This window comes from Aquila chrysaetos, chromosome 19 (assembly GCF_900496995.4).
Source record: "Aquila chrysaetos chrysaetos chromosome 19, bAquChr1.4, whole genome shotgun sequence".
NCBI classification, from domain to species: Eukaryota; Metazoa; Chordata; class Aves; order Accipitriformes; family Accipitridae; genus Aquila; species Aquila chrysaetos.
In genome coordinates, this window is record NC_044022.1 from 15,121,092 (window position 1) to 15,143,473 (window position 22,382).

At 39.7% G+C, this 22,382-nt stretch overlaps 1 long non-coding RNA gene across 2 annotated transcripts; it reads right to left on the bottom strand.

Annotated features, from left to right (window-relative positions):
- Positions 1–464: 464 nt before the first annotated feature.
- Positions 465–20,501, bottom strand: LOC115353628. 2 transcript variants are annotated; one of them, XR_003927629.1, is made up of 4 exons: positions 20,355–20,501; positions 19,793–19,932; positions 10,554–10,658; positions 465–666 (listed from the first exon to the last, which is right to left on the bottom strand). It is a non-coding gene; the product is annotated as an uncharacterized LOC115353628 (long non-coding RNA). The 2 variants fall into 2 exon arrangements; XR_003927630.1 differs by lacking the exon at positions 19,793–19,932.
- Between the last annotated feature and the right edge of the window lie 1,881 nt (positions 20,502–22,382).

A 22,382-nucleotide genomic window follows, 5' to 3' on the forward strand; every position in this document is an offset into this window, starting at 1 on the left:
TTCATGGCTTGAAAACCATTACTCTGGAAAATATTTTAGTGTCTTAGGAGGTAGTTATTCATATCTTAGAAGACACTTTATGGGTAAGAAAATGTTACTGTGTTTTCTGAATTTGTAAGCAAAGAAGTAAGACATAATAACTTGGAAATGAATTTACTTATGGATATAAAAATAATGAAACTGATAGGAAAATACTGCATACTGTTCTCAGATCTGACTTTTGGAAAAAATATAAAACAACAGGAGATGTCACAGGAAACAACCATCAGTGATTCCTGAGCTCTTACCTTGAAAGCACTGATGATTTCAATCTGTTTAGCCGTATGTTTGTCACAGTGCAGAGCTATCTTCATTAGAAGAAAATACTGGATAATAAGCAACTCTTTAGTGGAAGAAATCATGGTAAAACCAATGATCAGGAAGTGAAACTTTACAAATTAAAATAGCCAATAGACACTTTTTAACTGTCAGACAGTTTAATAATTCGAACAAATGATTAATTGTTGGAACAAAGGGACCAGTCATTGCTTTGTCTCTTCATGTTGAACTGAAACCAGGATTTAGCTAAATGAAGTTTTAGGGCTTTAGGAAGTTTAGGAATGCAAAATGAGCATGGAAGCATTCAGCAGCTGATCAGATAAACTAATGCTCCTCCTGGTCAAACTTCTGAAAGTAGAAAAGAAAAATCATCTGTAAGTTACATACCCTAGTATTTCTGTAATGCACAGTTGCCCAGATTTTGGCCTCAATGACCCTATGCAAGTCCAAAGAGTGCATAGGCAATGAGTAAATTACAACATGCTTTTATCCAAGTTTCAACCTACTAGGACATGTTACATTAGTAAATATAACATTTTTTGATCTAAATTTTAGTGTCAGAAAAGACTACAAAGCCTTTTGCATGGACCAAGGAAGACATCCAGAGCCCAGATGAATTTCAGCTCTTCTCCATCTTAATTTTCTATCATTTGCCTGGTGCCAAAAAAAAACCATTGTCAAAGACTTAAATTTTTAAATTATATAAACTACTGAAATCACCAGGTTAGCATAAATAAATGTATATCACAATGTGCAAACAGTTTAAAAGTGTCACACATATCCAGGAGACAAAAATGACTTCTATGTCTTATAGGTAAGTACAAGAGAACTAGACTGGCTTCAGCTGACTGGCATATTTTAAGGCAGTAATCCAAAACACTTATCTACTGTTCAGCAACACTGGCTAGAAAACAAAAGATTGTATTGCACAGATGGGTAGAATATGAGTTCATGTGAAATCAGGGGAGAATAAAACCTCTCTCAACAATTAAGCATCACTTCAATCTACAGTTTCTTTTAATTTCCTTCCTGAACAAAGCTGCTTGTCACTAACACAAATCTGAGCAGGGAAAGGTGAGACAGACTGAATGGGGACCTAACTCAGCACTTTGCTGCCAGTTGCAAAATTAACTTTAGTAGATCATCAGAAGCAGGAGTTACCTCTGGTTCATAGTGTGAGCTTCCACCCCTGAGCTAAAGACCTAGCAGGTCCATGAGGACTAAGTGACACCATTACAGAGAGACAAAGTGTTGAGTACAAACCTATGCAAACATTTCTCTAATCCTCAGGACTCTGGCATTGCTCCCACTGTCACAGCTCATGCCAAGAAACTTTTTTAGCTGGTAGTGGCCCTGGAAAGCACATATGCTGAGTGACTTCAGCACTATCAACTCCTAAACTAGTATGTGCGGCTGTGTGTTTCTTGTCACTATCATCTTTCTAGAACTATCATATTGGGTTGGTGAGTGATTCAAGAAGGTTCCAATGACCTGATTTTAAGATTCCCATTCAGAAAGTACCTGTCACTCAATCCACACTGCAGGGAGATTAGTCAATCAAAAAATTTTCATTCAAAAAAAAAAAGAATGAATAGAACGTTCATTTACAACATTAAAAATGGTCAAGAAGGTTCCAAAGGCTTGTTAGAGTTACATGTCAAAAAAGAATAAAAAATATATATTTAATCTCTTATTGATCCCAAGATGAAATCCATCAGGCATTTCTCTCCTTTCCAGCATTCAGGAGACAGGTTGGAGATGTTTATTAGGCTACAAAGTCAAGGTCTTTGTGCTTTTTTTCACATCCCACATCTGCAATCAGATTTTGTAGGAGAAAATCTAGGAAGCATGCTAGATTTTGTACTTTCATTAATACTTAAGGTCTGTTCAGGGGTTCATTACTGCTTAAACTCTCTCCTCCTTTTTCCTGCCTTCCAGCACTGAATGATTCTTAAGGAGGCAGATTGAATCTTCTTCTCCTGAACTTCATCTCTTTGGAGTGGAACTGTTAATGTTATTTAAGCAGTTCAGTTCAGTTGTTTCCTCTGTTTGACTAAACTACTACTAACTTGCTAAATGACTGAGATAAGGCAATAGGCACATTTCACAGCGAAGCTTTTCTAGAGACCTTCTGAGAGGATATTGACTTTGTTTTAATTCTCCATGACAAGCTAACTTTTAGGTCCCCAACCCCTGCAGCAGATTCGAGAACCAGGAGTTAACTCTATACAAGGGCAGTGTAGATTTGAACAAGAAGCAGCTTACTGAGTTTCTGGCAGTGTTTCTCATGGAACTGCCAAACTCTTTTGCAAGGAACTTAAAGGATCCAAAATACTAAGCCCACTTGGGAAGGATGTGAATCAGTGCCTTGAGTTTGTGTCTGGAAGAGGTTTCTTCGATACTAACAAGGATAAGCAGAGTGGGAGAAGAGCCTTCTGTTTTTCAGTAAATCACAACATCATAAAGAACTGCTGGAATGATGAGACCATGAAAAACATCAACAAAATCCTGGGATATACTGAGTAATGAAGGTATGTCCAGTGGTGATTTACAACTATTAATTGCACTGTGACTGACACTAGAGAAACCTCTTCTGGAGTATTGTTTACAATCCTGATGACCCATGTTCCAAATGCTGAATTCAGATTGGAGCAGGTGCTGATAGAATACTATAGGGAACATGGAGCCCATCTTGTGAGCAAAGAGCAAGAGAACGGATTTGTAAAAACTGACAAAATGTAAACAGAGAGGTATCCCGAGACCCATAAATACACTTGAAGATGGGGATTAAAGAGGCAGAGAATGGTGAGCAACCTCAGAAAAAGAGGAAATGTATGTAATCTAAAGGACTGTTTTGGCAGAAATTAGGCACATAGCTGTCTTTCAATTAATTTCCTGTAGAAATTAGAAGAAAATGTATCATTAATAGAGAAAGATTTAGGACGTATGTCCCAAAGGCAGTACTGAGAGCCAAAAAATATCTTGTTGTGAGATGGAGTTTGATACATTTATTGCTATATGACATGACTGCATGAAAGCATCAGAGTGGATTCAATGGCTCAGGATGTTCCTACAGTTGAAAATTCTTAAGCAATGCAAAGATTAATTACCATTAAGTATATTTTGTCTACAAAATTCAGTATGAGTATCACAGACTTTTAAATGGGGAGAGGCAGTTAGTTTATAGATGTTGACCATGAATTGCAAGGTTTCCACAGAAGACAGTAGCAAACCAAGCATTTAATTTCATTTCACATCCTCCAAGATGTCACCTCAGAAATTTAACCACCTAAATCCACCATTTAGGCAACTCTGATGTTCTCAAAACGGCCATAAAGATGACACCTATGCTATGGTTAATAGCAGGACTTACAAAGGTACCTAAAAGCTTCTACCAGTTTATATCCAGAGCTTCTTAGACCTCAGATTCAAGGCATTAACTTATACACCCTGAAACAGGATATTCAAGCACTATTTCACCTGATCGTGTAGATGTGCTCTGAAGATGTCTGAAGTCCAACACTTGCCAAACTGCAGTGAAGGAAGAAGGGAATAGGATCCTGAAGGAATGAACAGCATAAGCATGTGTACCTCCACGAATAAAGACTGTGTAGGAAATGAGATATCTGATTTTGAAAGCCAAAATGCTGTCTAATTTAGGCACCAGGTTCTCTCACTTCCAAAATGGGGACATGAATTAAAAGACTAATGGCTAATCTGGAGGTGAATTTGCCTCAGTCTCTCCAGTGGCACCTATTGCAGATAACTCTTGAGAGAAGCAAGGACTTTAGTATGGGTTTCATCACATGGGTTTCATCACATGGGTTTATCTATATTTTACCTGACAGGACACACTGAATTGCAGACTCTCATAAGCTTCTTGCATGCAAATCCCATCTGTTTTTACATCAGTCAACATCACAGATCTCCAAGAGAAGAGATTTACCTGTACCCTGCCACATTCAATTGATAAGGAACAGGCTGGATGGCCACATCCAAAGAGTTACAGTCAATGGCTCAATGTCCAAATGGAGATCATTAACAAGTGGTATCCCTCAGGGGTCTGTACTGGGACCAGTACTGTTCAATATCTTTATTAATGACACAGACAGTGGGACTGAGTCCACCCTCCGCAAGTTTACAGATGACACCAAGCTTAGTGGTGCAGTTGATTAACTGGAGGGAAGGGATGTCATCCAGAGGGACCTTGACAGGCTTGAGGTGAGAGCCTGTGTGAACCTCATGAGGTTCAACAACATTGAGTTAATGGGATGAAATTTAACAAGTTGAAGTACTGGATTCTGCACCTAGGATGGAGTAATGCCAGGCACAAGTATAAATTAGGAGAGGAGTGGCTGGAGAGCAGCCCTGCAGAAAGGGATCTGGGGGTGCTGGTCAACAGCAGGCTCAATGTGAGTCAGCAGTGTGCCCTGGCAGCCAAGACAGCAAGCTGCATCCTGGGGTGCATCAAACACAGCATAACCAGATGGTCAAAAAAGGGGATTATCCCACTGTATTCAGTGTTGGTGCAGCCTCACCTTGAGTACTGTGTGCAGTTCTGGGCCCCACAATTTAAGAACGATGTTCAGGTCCTTGAATGCATCCAGAGGAGGGCAACAAACCAGGTGAACAGGCTGGAAGGCATGTCCTATGAGGAGCAGCTAAGGACTTTTGAGTTTGTCTAGTTTGGAGAAAAGGAGGCTGAGGGACAACCTCATTACCTCCACAGCTTCCTGAGGAGGGGAAGTGGAGAGGGAGGTGCTGAGCTCTTCTCCCTGGGATCCAGCGACAGGACACATAGGAATGGCTCAAAGCTGTGCCAGGGGAGGTTTAGACTGGACATTAGGAAGTATTTCTTTACCAAGAGAGTGGTCAAACACTGGAACAGGCTTGCTAGAGAGGTGGTCAATGCCCCAAGCCTGTCAGTGTTTAAGAGGCATTTGGACAATGCCCCTAATAACATGCTTTAACTTGGTCAGCCCTGAAGTAATCAGGCAGTTGGTCTAGATGATCATTGTAGGTCCCTTCCAACTGAAATATTCCAGTTCTATTCTATTCTATTCTATTCTATTCTATAAGTGCAGGGTCCTGCACCTGGGTCGAGGCAATCCCCAGTATCATCAGATGGGTGATGAATGGATTGAGAACAGTCCTGTGAAGAAGAACTTGGGATGGACTTACTCATGGATGAAAAATTGGACATGAGCTGGAAATGTGTGCTTGCAGTCCAGAAAGCCAACCATATCCTGGGCTGTATAGAAAGAACGGTGGCCAGCAGGTCAACAGAGATGATTCTCCCCCTCTACTTTGCTCTCATGAGACTCCACCTGGAGTGCTGCATCCAGTTCTGAGGTCCCCAACACATGGAAGATATAGACCTGTTAGAGTGGCTCCAGAGGATGGCCACAAAAAGACGATCAGGGGGCTGGAACACCTCTCCTAAGAGAAAAGGCTGAGAAAGTTGGGGTTGTTCAGCCTGGAGAAGAGAAAGCTCCAGGGAGACCTTATTGCAGCCTTTCAATACTTAAAGGGAGTTTATAAGAAGGATGGAGAGAGACCTTTTACCAGGGCCCATAGTGACAAGACAAGGGGTAACAGAGAAGAGGGTAGGTTTAGATTAGATAAAAGGAAGAAATTTTTTACAATGAGGGTGGTGAGACACTAGAACAGGTTGCCCAGAGAAGCAGTGGATGCCCCATCACTGGAAGTTTTCAAGGTCAGGTTGGATGGGACTTTAAGCAACCTGATCTAGTCAAAGTTATCCCTGCTCCTGACAGGAGGGTTGGAACTAGATGAGCTTTGAAGGTCCCTTCCAACCCAAAATATTCCATAATTTGATAATTCTATGAAAGAACTTCTGTGATTTTCCTCTTCAAAAGCAGAGACCTGGAGTTCATGCTCATTTGAAGCATGCATTGCTGCTGAGTGCATTCCAGGCTTCTCTGCAGAGGACAGTTGGCTTACCTCAAAACTCATTTTGAGGATTCTCCTGCTACATGACAGGGTGGATGGGGGGGTGTTTTTATTCCAGTGTCTTTCTGGCAGCCATTCCACATGGTGCCTAAATACACGAAGCAAAACCTTTGATGCCTAGACATCCACTGACAAGTGGTGCTCCCAAGCAGCAGTTGGTTAGGTGCCAAGTCTGCTTCTTCAGTATTCTCACCTTGGATATCTCAGGATGTCAAGTCTGATAACTTTGGAGAACTTACCTTAAGTATGAAAGAGAAATTTTCGAACCTCATGCTACCTTCAGAAGGAAGGTACTGTCTTCCTAGTTTCCACTACTCATTTCCAGCCCTCCCTTTCATTAGAACCTGTAATAGTGAGTAAGCTGGTTCCACAAACTAATCTAAAGGAAGGCTTTTTCTTGATGGCTTACATCTACATCACATCATCAAGCTACACTAATTTCTCTTATGGCTACATGAACATGAGATTTGCAAGAGAAGCTAAAGAGACAGAACCTATGGTGACAAGGCCAACCCTTTTTGACATCACCCTTCAGTAACACAGCATAAGGCATACCATCAGCTAACAGGTTAATTCTCCCAGTGTCCTAAGTGGAGAACTGATTACCTAATTCAAGGCTGAGGGTCCCATTGCAAGGCTCATTTGCACAGCCTCTCAAAAGCTTTGACACTCTTTGCCTTTGGAGCTTAGACATAATTGTGTCACGAAAGAAGTAAATAGGAAATGTAAGATTTCTAGAAAAGTTCCATGCTAAGGACTGCCTCAGAACAGAAATTTAAAACTACACAAAGTTGTGTAGGTCTTGTTATGGCTTTACTGTAGGTAACAATATAAAGAGAAGCAGGATATATTATGGACATATTTACTTAGTTGTCATCTACCAGAATGCTTTTCCAACCCACAGTTCTTCTTGTGTCTGAGCACTGGAAAAAAACTGAAGGATGTTTGTTGTGCTGGTATAATGTCTAGGCATTTTTCAAAATAATTTTCCAGCCATAACTGCAGAAAGCCTCAGCCACTTTCAGAATGATGCACTCTGCAGATGGGAAAGATATGTTTGTTCACCTAATAGATTTATGCTGGCTACAGGTAGCCAGAAATGTAGATAGTTCACGCACCTGGAAATCTTCTAATTACCTGTATCACCAATGTTTTCAGGAGTTTGTATGAAGAGAGTGGAAAAGAGTACCGCCAATGGCCATTTAAGGAAACTTCTGCCTTTAGCTATGATGGGCTCATTCGTCATTTTCCAGTATGTCCTCTGAAATAAAAGGGACTGCTCATCTAGTAAAAATTTTTTTCCAGCAGAGTTATTCCTTCACTGAAGCAGCTACCCATGTAGTTACTTTTGATTTTTTCACTGTAGGTTTAGATGCAGAGCTGTAGATTGTCTCGTGGAGGGTTTTGTTCATTCTTGTTGGGTTTTTTTTTCTAAATTCTTAAAAGAGATGAATTCCACAGAGTGAATCAAATCACACAGGATTTTAACATCTACAATTGAATAGGCAGTTTAGGAAACAGGTAAGATTTTCTTTTTGTATTAATATAATAGTTTGCAATCCTTATTTATGTGATGGGAAGAGGTAAGCTTGCAGATAAGGCACTAGATTCAAAAGATGTGGGTCTCATCGCCTACACATTGCATAGACTCCCCGTCAAAGACTGCTAGAGCATATTACTGAACTGCCAGAAAGTAGAATCATTTCTTAAAATGTGGGACCACAGCAATTTTGGTGTCCTAATCACTGTGAGAAAATACGGAGAAGAGGCTAAATGAGGGAAATTGTGCATACTTTCACTTCAGCTGAGGATGTCCATAGCTGAAATTGTCACATTATAATTTAGAAAAGTACATTATTGGCATTTACATTTTAGCTTTATAATCAAGGGAGAGACATAGGCACTTTACATTACTTTGGGGGGATAGGTATGTTTCTGGATGAGATGAATCTTGTCCTAAGCTTCTCTGTTTCTCTGTGTTTACTATAAAGATATTGTCGTGGTTTAACCCCAGCCAGCAACTAAGCACCACGCAGCCGCTCACTCACTCCCCCCCCACCCAGTGGGATGGGGGAGAAAATCGGGAAAAAGAAGCAAAACCCACGGGTTGAGATAAGAACAGTTTAATAGAACAGAAAAGAAGAAACGGATAATGATAATGATAACACTAATAAAATGACAACAGCAATAATGAAAGGATTGGAATGTACAAATGATGCGCAGTGCAATTGCTCACCACCCGCCGACCGACACCCAGCTAGTCCCCTGAGCGGCGATTCCCCGCCCCCACTTCCCAGTTCCTATACTAGATGGGACGTCATATGGTATGGAATACCCTGTTGGCCAGTTTGGGTCAGGTGCCCTGGCTGTGTCCTGTGCCAACTTCTTGTGCCCCTCCAGCTTTCTCGCTGGCTGGGCATGAGAAGCTGAAAAATCCTTGACATTAGTCTAAACACTACTAGCAGCAACTGAAAACATCAGTGTTATCAACATTCTTCTCATACTGAACTCAAAACATAGCACCGTACCAGCTACTAGGAAGACAGTTAACTCTATCCCAGCTGAAACTAGGACAGATATCCAAGCCAACAAGCCCAGATGTAGATGTTGACATTGGTCTGATACATACCATTCTCTGAGTCCAACCCTGCCTCTGCATTTTGGGCCGAGTAAGCAGCCATCCACATCACAGAGGCTAACACAGTCTTTCATCTCTACATCTGGCCAGAGAACACGTATAACTGTTGGTTCTCTCCCGGATCTGTGTGCTGCTGTATTGCTAGCACAACACTACTCAGAACCCTCCCTTCCAAAGCTTTGAGGTACACTTCAGGAAAATGCTTTTATCCATAGTGTCATTCAGAGAAAGTGGTAGTGTCTGACCACTTTCTGAAGAGCAACATACAACCTAAGTTCATCATCCATAATCTTGGGGGAAGCAATGGCTGGTCCATGTGACATGTAGGTATTACTGTTTCTTAAAAAAAACATATTAAAAAAAAAAGCAAACAGAGCTTACAGAGACAGTGGCTTGTCATTCTGAGAAATCAACAACTTCTTTTCCTAAGGAGACCATGCAAGACTGTTTAGAAAATTACAGGGGAGTAGAAACTTAATGACTTCTGTTTTGTCTCTATATTATTTAAGTAAAATTTATTGATTTAGAAGAGTCTAGTTTCCAGATCTGCTGACCTTTCACCTGGCATGGAGGTGCAGAAATGTCTGTTGTGGAGGCACAGCGTCTGGTTCAGAGAGTCCATACCCTAATATCTTTTCCTGGGTCTGGATAGAAGAAATGTTTTCTACCATTCTGTATATCCCAGGAAATCTTTTCCAAATATTTATGCATTGTCATGACAATATTGAAATAAAATGTTATGTTCCTCAAACCTCCAGTAGAGACAAAGAAATCAGAAAAAAATGAAACGAAACAAGGAAACACAATTCAGTCATATTAACTGCTTTCTGCTTTACCAGCTTATCATTGCTCCAGAGAATAGTGTCATACGGCTGTTTCAAGCATTTAACAGCACAAAAGTGAATACTAGGAGATTTCCTTAAAAGTAGCAAAAAACTCTTAACAGTCCAGTTCTTCTGAAGAGCTAACAAAAAACACTGGTGCTTAATCTGCTGTGATACATAAGCACACTCAATGCAATTATAGATATAAGTATAGTTCTAAGGTACCTGTCAGTAATACATTCCTCTTGAACAGAGGTGAAGTAATGGAGGTTAATTCAGCAGCAGCACCATCCTTCCTTAAAGTTATTCATGCTCTCCCTAGAGACTGTTATTTCGGCTTTTGATAATATGAATCCAAGAGTAATGTGAGGGATGGGTGTCCTGGCCTTCCTGCTCAGCACAGGTTTGAACATTTGCTGCTGGCTTTTCTAAGCTGTTGTTATACTTCCCCATGACCATGGAGATTGTACTGGGTTGGCCCCAGCTAACAGGAAAACTCTCACCCAGCCACTTGTTCACGCCCCACCTCAGTGGGACAGGGGAGAGAAAATAGGAAAAATAGGACTTGGAAGTCTTGCGGGTTGAGATAAAGACAGGGAGATCACTTATCATTGTGGGAAAAACAGACTCAACCTGGGGAAAATTAGTTTAATTTATTACCAATTAAAATCGTTTGGGGTAGAAAGAATCAAAATGACAAGCTTTGAAACATCCCCTTTCCCGGGCTTGACTTCACTCCTTCACTCCAGACGCCTATACCCCTCCAAGTGGTGAACAGGGGATGGAGAATGAGGGCTTACAGTCAGTACATCACCGTTTCTCTCTGCCGCTCCTTCCTTCTCACAGTTTTCCTCTGCTCCGGCATGGGTTCTCCCTTCCTTCACTTCCTCCTCCTCCTCCTGAAACTGTATATTGAAACTCAGTACTTTTACTTCCCTTTACAGTTAAAATTTCCTGCATTATCTCTACTAAGAACCATGGTACCAGAATATTTATTAAAATATTAATTAGAAACATTTTTCCCCCCATAACATCATTGAACTTTAGTACAAACATCTAAAGAGGAATTATTGTAGGATACTTTGTGCCACGGATACTTTTACTATTAGTTCAAGCTGTCATAGAAGTTAAGGTACCAACTGGCTTGCGATTTCTCAGTAGATAAGAGAACAGGGATCTATGGTGCAAAATACTCCCCTGTAAGCCATAAGCTTTTTTCATTAAAAATTTTTTAAAAAGGTAGAAAGCTTAGATTGCGTAAAAAAGTTAGACCTTCCTAAACATCTGAAGAGAGAGCTTCAAAACCTGTCATAGGAGAAGCTGTATTACAGCATCCAGAAGAATGGGATCCACGGGAGCCCAACAGGGTGGGTTGCAGCCTCCAGCTGTTTCCATTGCCAGTTTAGTCAATGCCAAATGTAGGTTCTGAGTTTAGATTCAAATTCCAGAACTGCTAAGCCCAGAAGGATAAGGTTCTCTAATAAGTTCTGATTTATATGTACCAACACAGTACAGATCTCTCAGATACCTTTTGTTATTCAATTAAAAAAAAAGTCTCATTCAGAAATAGCTTCTATTAACCTTAGTAAAGTTTTATGTAGGTTTAAAAATTAATAACGATCAAATTGGAAATGACTAGTGATTTTTGGTGTCTCTATTTTTAGATATTCACCTTGAGAAAAACTTTAGAGGACATGAAAATGCTGATTACCTGTTTCTGATAACCTTGTGTTAAAAAATGTACCCACTGATAAGCCCAAGGCTCTCTCACAGTCTTTTGCAAACAGTGCTTTTGTATAGCTGTTATTAAAATGATACACTAAATTTCAGGTGCAACATATTTTCTCAATAATACTTTATTCCTCCTATTACAAATATAGCAGCCTTCCAGTATTTAAAGGGAGCCTACAAGAAAGCCAGAGAGGGACTTTTTACAAGGACATGTAGCAATATGACAAGGGGTAATGGTTTTACACTGAAAGAGGGTAGATTTAGACTAGATATAAGGAAGAAGTTCTTCACTGTGAGGGTGGTGAGGCACTGGAACAGGTTGCCCAGAGAGGTTGTGGATGTCCCATCCCTGGGAACATTCAAGGCCAGGTTGGATGGGGCTTTGAGCAACCTGGTCTAGTGGAAGGTGTCCCTGGCCATGTCAGGGGGGGTTGGAACTGGATGATCTTTAAGGTCCCTTCCAACCTAAACCATTCTATGATTCTGTGATTCTATGTCTGGTTACTTCTGCTGGTTGCAAGCTACCAAAGATTTGTTGCTTCTGTGTTTGCATTCTCCAAGTTATAATGATACTCTACTGAAACTGCTTAAGTGGACTAGATACATCAAGGTACCTTTTCTCCTGCAGGAAATCAGTTCAACATCTTTGATTTACACCAGAATAAGCCCTAAAATCAGGTTATATGGCAACTACTGCTCTTTACTTATGGTGTCTGTTACTATTTGCAGAAGCAAAGTAGATAATAGGTTTGACACAAGTTGTCCTTGACAAATCTCTATCTGCTGCTCATTTCCTTGTTATTTTCCAGATACTTACAAATAATCATATTATATGCTTTTTTTTTTCCCCCCTGGAGATTGAATTTAAGCTGTCTGGTCCATAATTCCATTCTTAGCCACTTTAAGAGTGCCACAGTTTCACTCTTTTCCACATTTCTTCTATCATCACACCCATCTTCCACAAAATTCTGAAAGCTAAACACTAATGGTCCTCAGGCTACATAAATATTTTTTTCAAATACCTGAGGATTAAATTCATAATGCCAAGCTGGCTTAAAATATCAATTTAAGAACATAATTTAATCTACCTTTTCCCTATTCTAAGTCAGAAATCCATGCTTTTTCACTGGGTATTGTTTGTGCTCACTTCCTCCTACTGTTGGCATTTTTAGTGAAGACTAGCACAAACACCAAACATTGAACATTAAGCTGTTCTTGGCATCATTTGTTGATAGCTTTCAATCAGCTGTGAAGCAGATCAAAAAATCTCTTCCTTCCTACCACAGGCATAGAATTATATTTCTTACTTTTAATTTCTCTTGCTACTTACTTCACAGTCTGTGTTTTGACCTTTGTAATTTTGTCACTGGAAACTCATTCTTTTTTCTTGTGTTTGAAGTCGGCTCACGAGTTAACCAAGTTGACCACTTACTACACTTCTTGTCCTTACTCTCTGTTGGGGTAGTTTGCATTGTTGTAATATCATTTTCTCAGAGAAACTGCCAGCTCTCTGCATTCCTTTTCCATTAAAATTGCATCCTTGGAGACTGCATTTATCACTTCTCTGAGTTTGTACAAGGAACATATACATTGAAGCATCAGCTTCAGAACCTAGCAAAAAAGCTGCTAGTAATAGATAATGTAGGAGGAGTATATTGCACATAGCAGGCTGGAGGATCATTAAGGGAAGAATAAGTGAAGAGAGGAAAAAAGGAAATCTCAACGGGCCTTCAGTGCTATATATACATACTCCAATCCTATATATCACGTGTGGTACATGTATTAAAGAGAGAGCTTGCCAGAATTAGATCTTTGGGGGTTTCACTAACAGTGAGGACATGTGTCTGGACATATATCAGTATAGCTCTGGTGCATATACCATCAGATCTGGAACCTTACAGAAGCCTACTCACAACATCTGGCCAATTACAATAGAAATAAAAAAAAAAATAAAAAAGAAACCTATTTTCAAAGCTCAGTACTTTTATGAGTGCTGAGTTTTAGTGTCAATCTCCACATTCCCCAATACATTTGCCTCTTTACATTCTACCACCAGATCCATGAAGTTACTGAAAAATCCTTTTTTGCTTTCAAACCTTCATTTTGTGTTGTGTTTTTACCTCACCAAATGTTGACATGCTCAGCTGTCAACAGCTGCTAACAGCTGTTAAATGAGAAATTTGCAGAACCAAACAGTGGACTCGATCGGGATTTTATAAACTTCAAAAAGAAAAGGTTTCAGTTCAATGACTTCAATATTACGTATGGAGAGTATCTTAAGGTAAGGGGACATCAGGCCGACAGATATTTTGGGTATGTAGAAGCTGCTTTTGCACTATCTTCCATTCAATATGTGGAACAATTGATTGCAACAGGACCCAGTGAAGCCAGGTAGACATTTATACGTTTCTTTTGTCATTGCAGGGCTTTCTCATGATTATACATTTCTGACTACAGTCCAACCATCACAGTATCACACCAGCAAGGGGAATTTGCTCTTTCCTGCTGTGTGCCAGACTTCTCATACCCGAGCTATCACACATCCGAGGATTGTATACACTGTCTTTACAATAGTATCATGCTGACCAGACACACTGACTTTTAGCAGCAGTTGAGAACAGACAGACTCCCCTACTGGGGAGGCTTAAAATGGTGTATAAAGAAGGCTTAAAGCCCTACAGGTTGGTCTGGACAGAGAGTTGTGAATTATTTATGTGATTAAAACTGTGCACTTGCAAAAAAAATATAAGTTACCCAAAATGTTTAAAAGCAAAACTCATTCATTTTATTCAGCTCAGCAGCCGGACAATTTGGAAAGGAAAAAGAAAATTTTGTCCAGCACAGAGAAACTACAAAACATATTTGAAAGCAAAAGAAGGGGCTCAGCCCTTCTCTGAACAGCAACCACTGTTGATTTGTGGCAAAAGTTACCATAGAAGCAGGATCAATACAAACTTTCCATGACAAAGAAGCTAGATCAGAGCTTATGCCCAGTGCCTACAATGTGATGAAGACAAAGTCATTCCTCCCTCCTGCACCAACCATGGGACTGTCTCTAGGACACTATGCATCTGCTTGTGTCATCTTCAGGTCCTATGTGGAAGGAAGACCAACCCTCTGCTGAAATGCACACACTGAACAGTTACAGTACTTAAGATGGTTTGGACATTAAACACTCATATTCTGCCCTTTCAAATCACCTCCAACAACATCATCATCTAATCACTGGAACATTTGTAACTTTTCAGCTCCCTTACTGGCTTATTGTTTTGATGTGCCCTTCCAGCCATTGTGCCTTTGCACCTGACAGTTTTTCAGGACAAGCAGGATTACCTGCTTCCAGGTAGTCCTGCTCTCAGGACTGCCCTTGTCACTATCTGGGTGCCCATTATCTGCTCAAATGAGCCTGTTTTCCAGAGTCTGACACTGTGCTCCTTTGCTGCCAATATCATTGGCATTATGTCTCTTCTCATTGAACATGCCCCATCTTCTAACACCTCCCACATCCACAATAGGTATGGGACTAACCCACCTCACTATCAAATTAGGTAGGGCCAGTCACTTAAAAATTATTACAGGCGGTCACAGGTCCAGCACAGCACACTGGGGGACGTGTTTGTATTCTCCACCCATTTCCTAGCTCAGGCTTGTTAAACACAGGGCATCCGATGCTTGCATGAGCAAAATGTTCATTTATACTGAGTATAACTGTACACTTAGCACTGTGCTTTTGTTACTGCAACTTGATTTTCAGGTAGCTTACTAACCTAATTGTAATTTATAGACCAAATTTTTCAACTTAACAAAAATCACATCTCTTTGTTTTTCTCAGATGAAATATAAAGTTTATTTAGGCTTTTGGGTAATAAGGTAACTTCTAATATCAGCATATTCCTAGTTCATTTACTTACACATAGTATGCTTTTTAGGCCTAAATTTTCTCCCACTTGCTTTTCTGAAAAGGTAAAAATCTCAGCATGATAACTGCATTGCATTCATGCTGCAACATCAAAAATAATTTCTTTGCTAAAAATTCTACTTTAATACTTTTGGACTGGAGACTCAGAAATGACAAATGTAATTAAAGCTTTGCTTTAAAATACTTCTCAGAGCTTATTGGTAGTGCGAAGTACCTCCCCTGCTGTCTGAGTGTTCTGACAGCTGTGCTGAGTGAAATCAGGTTAGTTTTCTCTTAACAAGTGCAAAAATAAAGATTTCTACTTTTGTTGGAAGTGTAACAAGCTAGTGAAAATAACGCTGGGCACCAAGCCAAGCTATTTTGAAAGAGCACACAACACAATAATTTAGTGTCACAAAAAAGATATTTGTATTGTACTTACACTATTCTACTTTCTCTGGTACTTATCCATCCCTGCTACATTTTTTAGGTTTAGCTTGCTGTAATTTTGTAATGTATATCTTTGATAAAGTAACTAACTGATCTTGGGAACAAAGATGCACAATATTCTGAACCTACTCAGGCTGCAGAAAAATCTTTGATAAATGCCACGTGAAAAATTCCTAATGAACATAGATGGAGGGAATAAAAGAAGCCACAAAAACAAGTAAAGAAGGTTTTGCAACAATGGTGTTGCAAAGGGGGGGTTACTGAACAAAGAGTACCGGTGGAGGAATGGTCTTGCGACTTACTGAGTATTTTCATTAATGAACTTTGGCACAAAAAGTAGGACTATTCTAATGAAATTTGTCACTGAAGCAAATCTGAGAAGCATTATCAATAGCAAAGAAGATCAAGATAAACACACAGGAAGCAATGGATGACCTTGAAGACTTAGACTACAATTTGAATGATATTCCTCAATAGAAAAAAAAACAAATGACTAAACCAAGGATTCCTGCTATAAAATCACTTTGAAATACAAAAGGACAAAAGGACCGGGGGCTTTGCCAGTTACAGAATGACTACTATGTGATGTGCCTGCAAAAAGGCATAGCGGATAAAATATTCCAGTAGATCTAGGGCCATTATACAAGGTCTTTGCAAGCGTCACAGGGGATACTGTATTGCACTTGGCTGAAGAGGTGTGTTCAGGCCAAACAAGTGAGCAGAAATGTTGCTAGGATGATCAGGCAAACAGACATCCCATTAATTTTGGAGAAAACTGGCTGGTTTAGTGGAACCATAATTGTTCTCTAGAAAATACCAGACTAACACAACAAAAAACAAACTCCAAAAGAGAAGTATGTATTGTAAAGGACAATTTTGGAATAAGTCCCATTTGGTTGAATATTAAACAATATTTCGCCTTAAGAAGGAGATTCTGGAACAAATCTCCTAAGGAGTAGGGGAAGGAACATAAAAAGTATCTAGTCCAAAAGTGACAGGGTAAATTTACACGTGGAGTCATGTTCTGTGTATCCACAACATAGCGGAAAACTACATCCAGTGACTATGGTCACTGGGTCAGAAGCTGGTCATGGATGAAGAATTGTGATCTGCTCTTTCTCCCAGTATATTCTTGCTCAGTCTTCTTTGTAGGAAACTATTTGTCTCTGAGGCCTATCTCAACAGATACAGCTTGAGAGTCCTGGAAGTGAACAGAAGTCACTCCTAAGAAAAAAACACAAGTCCTGTCACCATAAATGGGATCCTCCAGCACTAAACATTTTTGTCATCACAGCCTCATGTTGTCATTTCAAACCACAAGCTTCTCACTGATCATTTCCAATTATGTTATTTCCTCCTGTGCATGCACGTGGACAATTTACATGATAAGGAGGACGTTTCACTTAAAATCATAGTATGATAGAATAATTCAGGTTAGGAGGGACATCAGGAGGTTCCTTGTTGAGCCACCTGCTCAAAGCAGAGGTAACCATGGTGGTAGCTGCTCAGGACCTTGCCAAATCCTGGCTATCTGCAAGGATGGAGGCTTGTTCTCCACCAGCTCTCCAGACCCTTGTTCTAGTCTTTGATCACCATCAAGATTTTTTTTTTTTTCCTAATCGCTGATCAGAATTTTATTTGATTTTATCAATTTTTTATTTATTTCTCTTTCTTCTTTTCTTGTGCACATCTGAGATGATTTTGATTCCTTTTTCTCCATACCCATTAGCAGAAGAGCCATAGAACCAAAAATAATATTTCTGTATTGGACTATTTCCCTTATTATAAACTGATTTTGTCTTTGAATTAACTCTTGGTAGTTTTTTACAGTGGAGTAGGCCCAGAAATCTACTCAATTCATCGTTCAATATTATTATACACAAGACAATTCGAAAGAAGTTTTTTGTTTTACAGATGGCTTTAATTCCTTTCAGCTGGTTCTGTTTTGTGTTTAGAACAATGGGTACAGTATAAATATCCTTATTTGTTTTGTTAGATCTAGCAATAGGTTTTGTCCATAAACCTTGATGTATAAGAAAAATTATGATTTTTAAATTAATGTTGAGTTGTTGGTGCATTTTTAATAATAATTGTAATGAAAAATAACTACTTAGATATATTTTTATCCTTGTGATTTTTAGTTTTAGGCCTCCAGAACTAGGAAGAGATGTGGCAACTATGGTAAAGGCAAACATTTGAGTTATTGAACCATCACTGTATTCAATTTTATTTGACAAATAATTCAAATGTTCAACCCAGAACAATTCCTAAATATCAGCATTCACAGAAAACGAGATTGTTCCATCACAAAAAGGCCATTTTGAATGACTACTGCAGGTCACTTAAATTTTTCATCCAGTGAATCAGAAAGCATTTATGTCTTTGTGATACAATCTCCTTATGACATCATTGACATTTACAAGTTGTGAATTTCTGCCAGGCATACCTGAGTTGCTCCATAAAGGATACTGTGTAATTATTGTCATTCCTTCAACTTACAGTTATTAGTTTGCTCTCAATGGACATGTAAGAATTCCTTTAGATAATATTCACTTTCATTCGAAGAAGATCACAGTATAAACTTACTCAAAAAAATAAGAAAATTATATTGTACTGGTTTCGGCTGGGATAGAGTTAATTTTCTTTCTAGTAGCTGGTATAGTGCTATGTTTTGGATTCAGTATAAGAATGTTGATAACACACTGATGTTTTCAGATGTTGCTAAGTAGTGTTTAGACTAAGCCAAGGATTTTTCAGCTTCTGATGCCCAGCCAGCAAGAAGGCTGGGGGGGCACAAGAAGTTGGGAGGGGACACAGCCAGGACAGCTGAACCAAACTGGCCAAAGGAATATTCCATATCATGTGCCATCATGCCCAGTATATAAACTGGGGGGAGTTGACTGGGAGGGGTGGATCGCTGCTCAGGGACTAACTGGGCATCAGTCGGCAAGTGGTGAGCAATTGCATTGTGCATCACTTGTTTTGTATATACCAATTATTTTATTATTATTAATGCCATTTATTATTATTGTCATCATCATTATTACTTTCTTCTTTTCTGTCCTATTAAGCTGTCTTTATCTCAACCCATGAGTTTTACTTTTTTTTTCCCAATTGTCTCCCTCATCCCACTGGCTGGGGTGGGGACTGAGCTAGCGGCTCCGTGGTGCTTAGCTGCTGGCTGGGGTTAAACCACAGCAGATATTCAGAGGAATCAGTTTTCTCTTTTGAAACGAAAGGCAAAGTGCAAATCGAACAGAAAGTAAATGTTTAATCTGACTACTGAAGTCAAAATATAAAAGGAGAGTGGTGGGTGGAGATAAAGACAGGAGAGGTTAACAGCTCTTATAGGTCATCTTTTGGCCCCCTTTGAAGGAGTAAGTCTCTGGAGAGTAATTTTCTCCCTAAAATCTGAGAATAGTATGGAAGAAAAAAGAAACAAACCTGACTTGAAAAAAATAGGAATAAATGCCAAATCTCAGCAGTCAGGGTCTCTGGAAGGAGCACTGTCCTGTTATTACTTAGAATGGACGAGAAGAAGTAATCTAAGAATATTTTCTCCAATTTCTTGAGCCTTGGAGATCTTTTCCTTTGATATGAACCCCTCCACATCTGTCAAAGACCCTCTTTACAGAATGGGATAAAGGATATTTTTTATTCTACCCATTAATCCTTAGATTGAAGCTGCCACAGACTTCTGCTGCTGAAGGATTTTTTCGTCTTCTTAGGACCAGCACAAGAACCAAATTTCTTTTCTTTTCATTGAGGGGTAACAGATATGCAAGCAAGGCCACGATATGATAGACATCTAGAAATTGGAATTAGATCTCTTGCGAAGGTGTAGTGGTTGATATGACATCTGGCTAAATGTGAAATTGGGTTTCCAAAGATCGCCCTGCTCTTAGTTCCTCTGTCAACAGTTAGATTTTATCTGAGTTCGCATATAGCTCATTGACTCACTGTTAATGTCAGTTGTTGCTTCACTAATACTGCAACTCCAATTTTGCAGCTCCCTTGTGTGCTGCCCTTTTTCTGGTCACTGAATCTCAGGTTCTCTCAGAAGCTCTCAGTCCTGCAAGTGAAATAAATATGTTCTGCATCTGAAAAGGAGAGTGGCAGAAAGAGGAATGACCTTTGGCCAATGCACCTTCTATAATCCCATTAATAAAAACCCAGAAGACAAGCAAAAGAAGAAAAGCTTTGCACTCATCTGCATGAAAATATGTCCTCAGCCATCTGAAAGAATTGTTTTCTTCCAGTTTTCATAGATGCATGCAGAGCTACTATATACTAACCTTACACCAGAAGCATACAAAAATTAAAAGTATTCTGGCCTTTCTCCAGGTGACAGTGCACCAGTGAGAGTGCAACTCCATCTGACAAGCATAATAAACAAAAAAACTGAAGTATGCATTGCCAACCCAACAACCTACCCAAAGATGTGCAAAACAAGAAATTTTGCCCTTACCCAGACCAACAGGGAAGATAACTTTCAAAGCCAAGAACCATTTGTGAGGCATACCTTGTTTGCAGATGTTTTCCATTTAAGACCATAAGGACTCCTGCTTGAACAGTGCCAGAGCTATGATAATATTGCACACATGCAGGATTTCTTTTTCTTTTGGAGAACGCTGAACTGTTTAAAAAACAAACACAAAACAACCCACACAGCGACTCTAGACCTCAGATTAAAAACTCCTATGGTAAAAGATAATAATTAACTGTTGTCAGTCATGAACCTTGATAAAGCAGACAGAAATGATAGGGCCCTTTAATTCATGTTAATGAATGAGCTGTGGGATGCTTTTCATTTCATAATAACTGGAAACAATAGGAAGCCACCAGCCAAAGCAGTAGTTTGCATAGCAAAGCTAAGGGGTGGTCTCTGGGGGTTTGGCTTCCTTTCAGGTGCAGATCTCAGTGCAGACTTGCCCATTGTCATGGTGCACACAAACTCAGGTGCAGCTTTGAGCAGACCTCCAGATTCAGAGGCAAAACTAATTTTTTATCTTAAGGGATAGGAGAAGGGGAGGAATTGAGCTGTAGTCCACCAGGAGCAAGAGCTTTTGTTTCTTAGAGCAAGATTTTGTTTCTTAGTATGATACTTGACATTCATCTGACCAAATATACAACTCTGATCTGATTACTTAAATTATCTTTATAGCTAATAGGGAAAGATAAACATTTTTATGGAGTGCTTCATTTCATCCTAAAGTAAATATATACAATAAAACCAATGAGTTGTCTTCCAGAAATACCTGTTTCTCTCTGTAAATTTCAAAGGGATCCTAGGTTTACTAATTCAGGTGTAGCCTTCTAAAGTCAGGCAAGTGGAGTCCTTTTTTTTGACTCAGGCTACAGTCCAGCATCCACAAGTCCATAGGTCATCACTTGATATAATGAAGTTTACTCTTAACTTTACAACCAGGAATGGGTAGTTGCTTAGAGGCTAAGAGTGTGACCAGCAGCAGCCATGGTGGTGTTTAAGTGACACAGAAAGCCAGTAGGAAGGAAGGTCAGTAGTCCTGCACTGACAATGAAAACAGAAAGGTCTCTGAGACAGAGTTTACTGGAAAGACAAGCTTGCAGACTGTGGGAGGAAAAAACGCTTATCAGACACACATATTAAAACAAGGAGGCTGAGCTTTCTTCTCTACTCCCTCCTCCCTCCACAGCAGTGTCCAGAAAAAAGAGACTTGTATGCAGATACACAGGATGACACTTTAAAAATACCTGACAAATAACATTAAATTCTTCTCTGAGAAATAGCCTAGAAAAAGCCCAGGTATTAGCTAAGCCCACAAGTCAAAGGGTAAGTAATATTGCAAGCACTGGCCCTGAGTGCTGAAATTTTCCATGTTAAAGGGCTGGCTCTGATTCAGTATTTCTGCAGAAGGTTCCAGATAGAAAAGAAATCCATTGTTTCCAAGGGAAAAGATATTGTCTCTGACCAAGTTAAAAACCAGATCTTTCTTTGAGAAGCCTAGAATCCCTTTGTTTCAGTATAGGGTCTGACTGTGAATTTTGATCAATGATGTGCTTGTTGTACATCTGAACAGGGATCTTTGGCCTGATAAAAGGGGTTTGAGAGTAAGGAAGGGAAAGAGCATAATCTGTGTAAAAGGAAACTCAAAGCCAGGTGGTTAAGGGAAACATTGGACTGTTTTCTGGGTTTCTAAATTGGTGCTTACAGGTCTGATTGGCAGAGATGCTAACCCTTCACAGCTGCACAGAGAGGTGCTGTTCTTGACCTCACTGGATACTATATAGTGCTAAGTACACTACTGGGGGGGCGGGGGGAGGAAAAGACTTCATGGCCTGTAATCATTCAACCCAAATTAGTGAAAACTTGGTCCTTGCTTATTATATGCAGCAGATCTTCAACTGCGACACTGGGAAATAACCTCCCTCCATAAAGGTACTGTGGGAATAAATTAATTCATATTTCTGAAGCCCATGGATACCACAGTGATGGCTGCAGTATTCAAGATGATGAGGGGATTAATATTTCTGTATTCACAGAAGGGTTTGAGGAACTGGCTGAGGCATG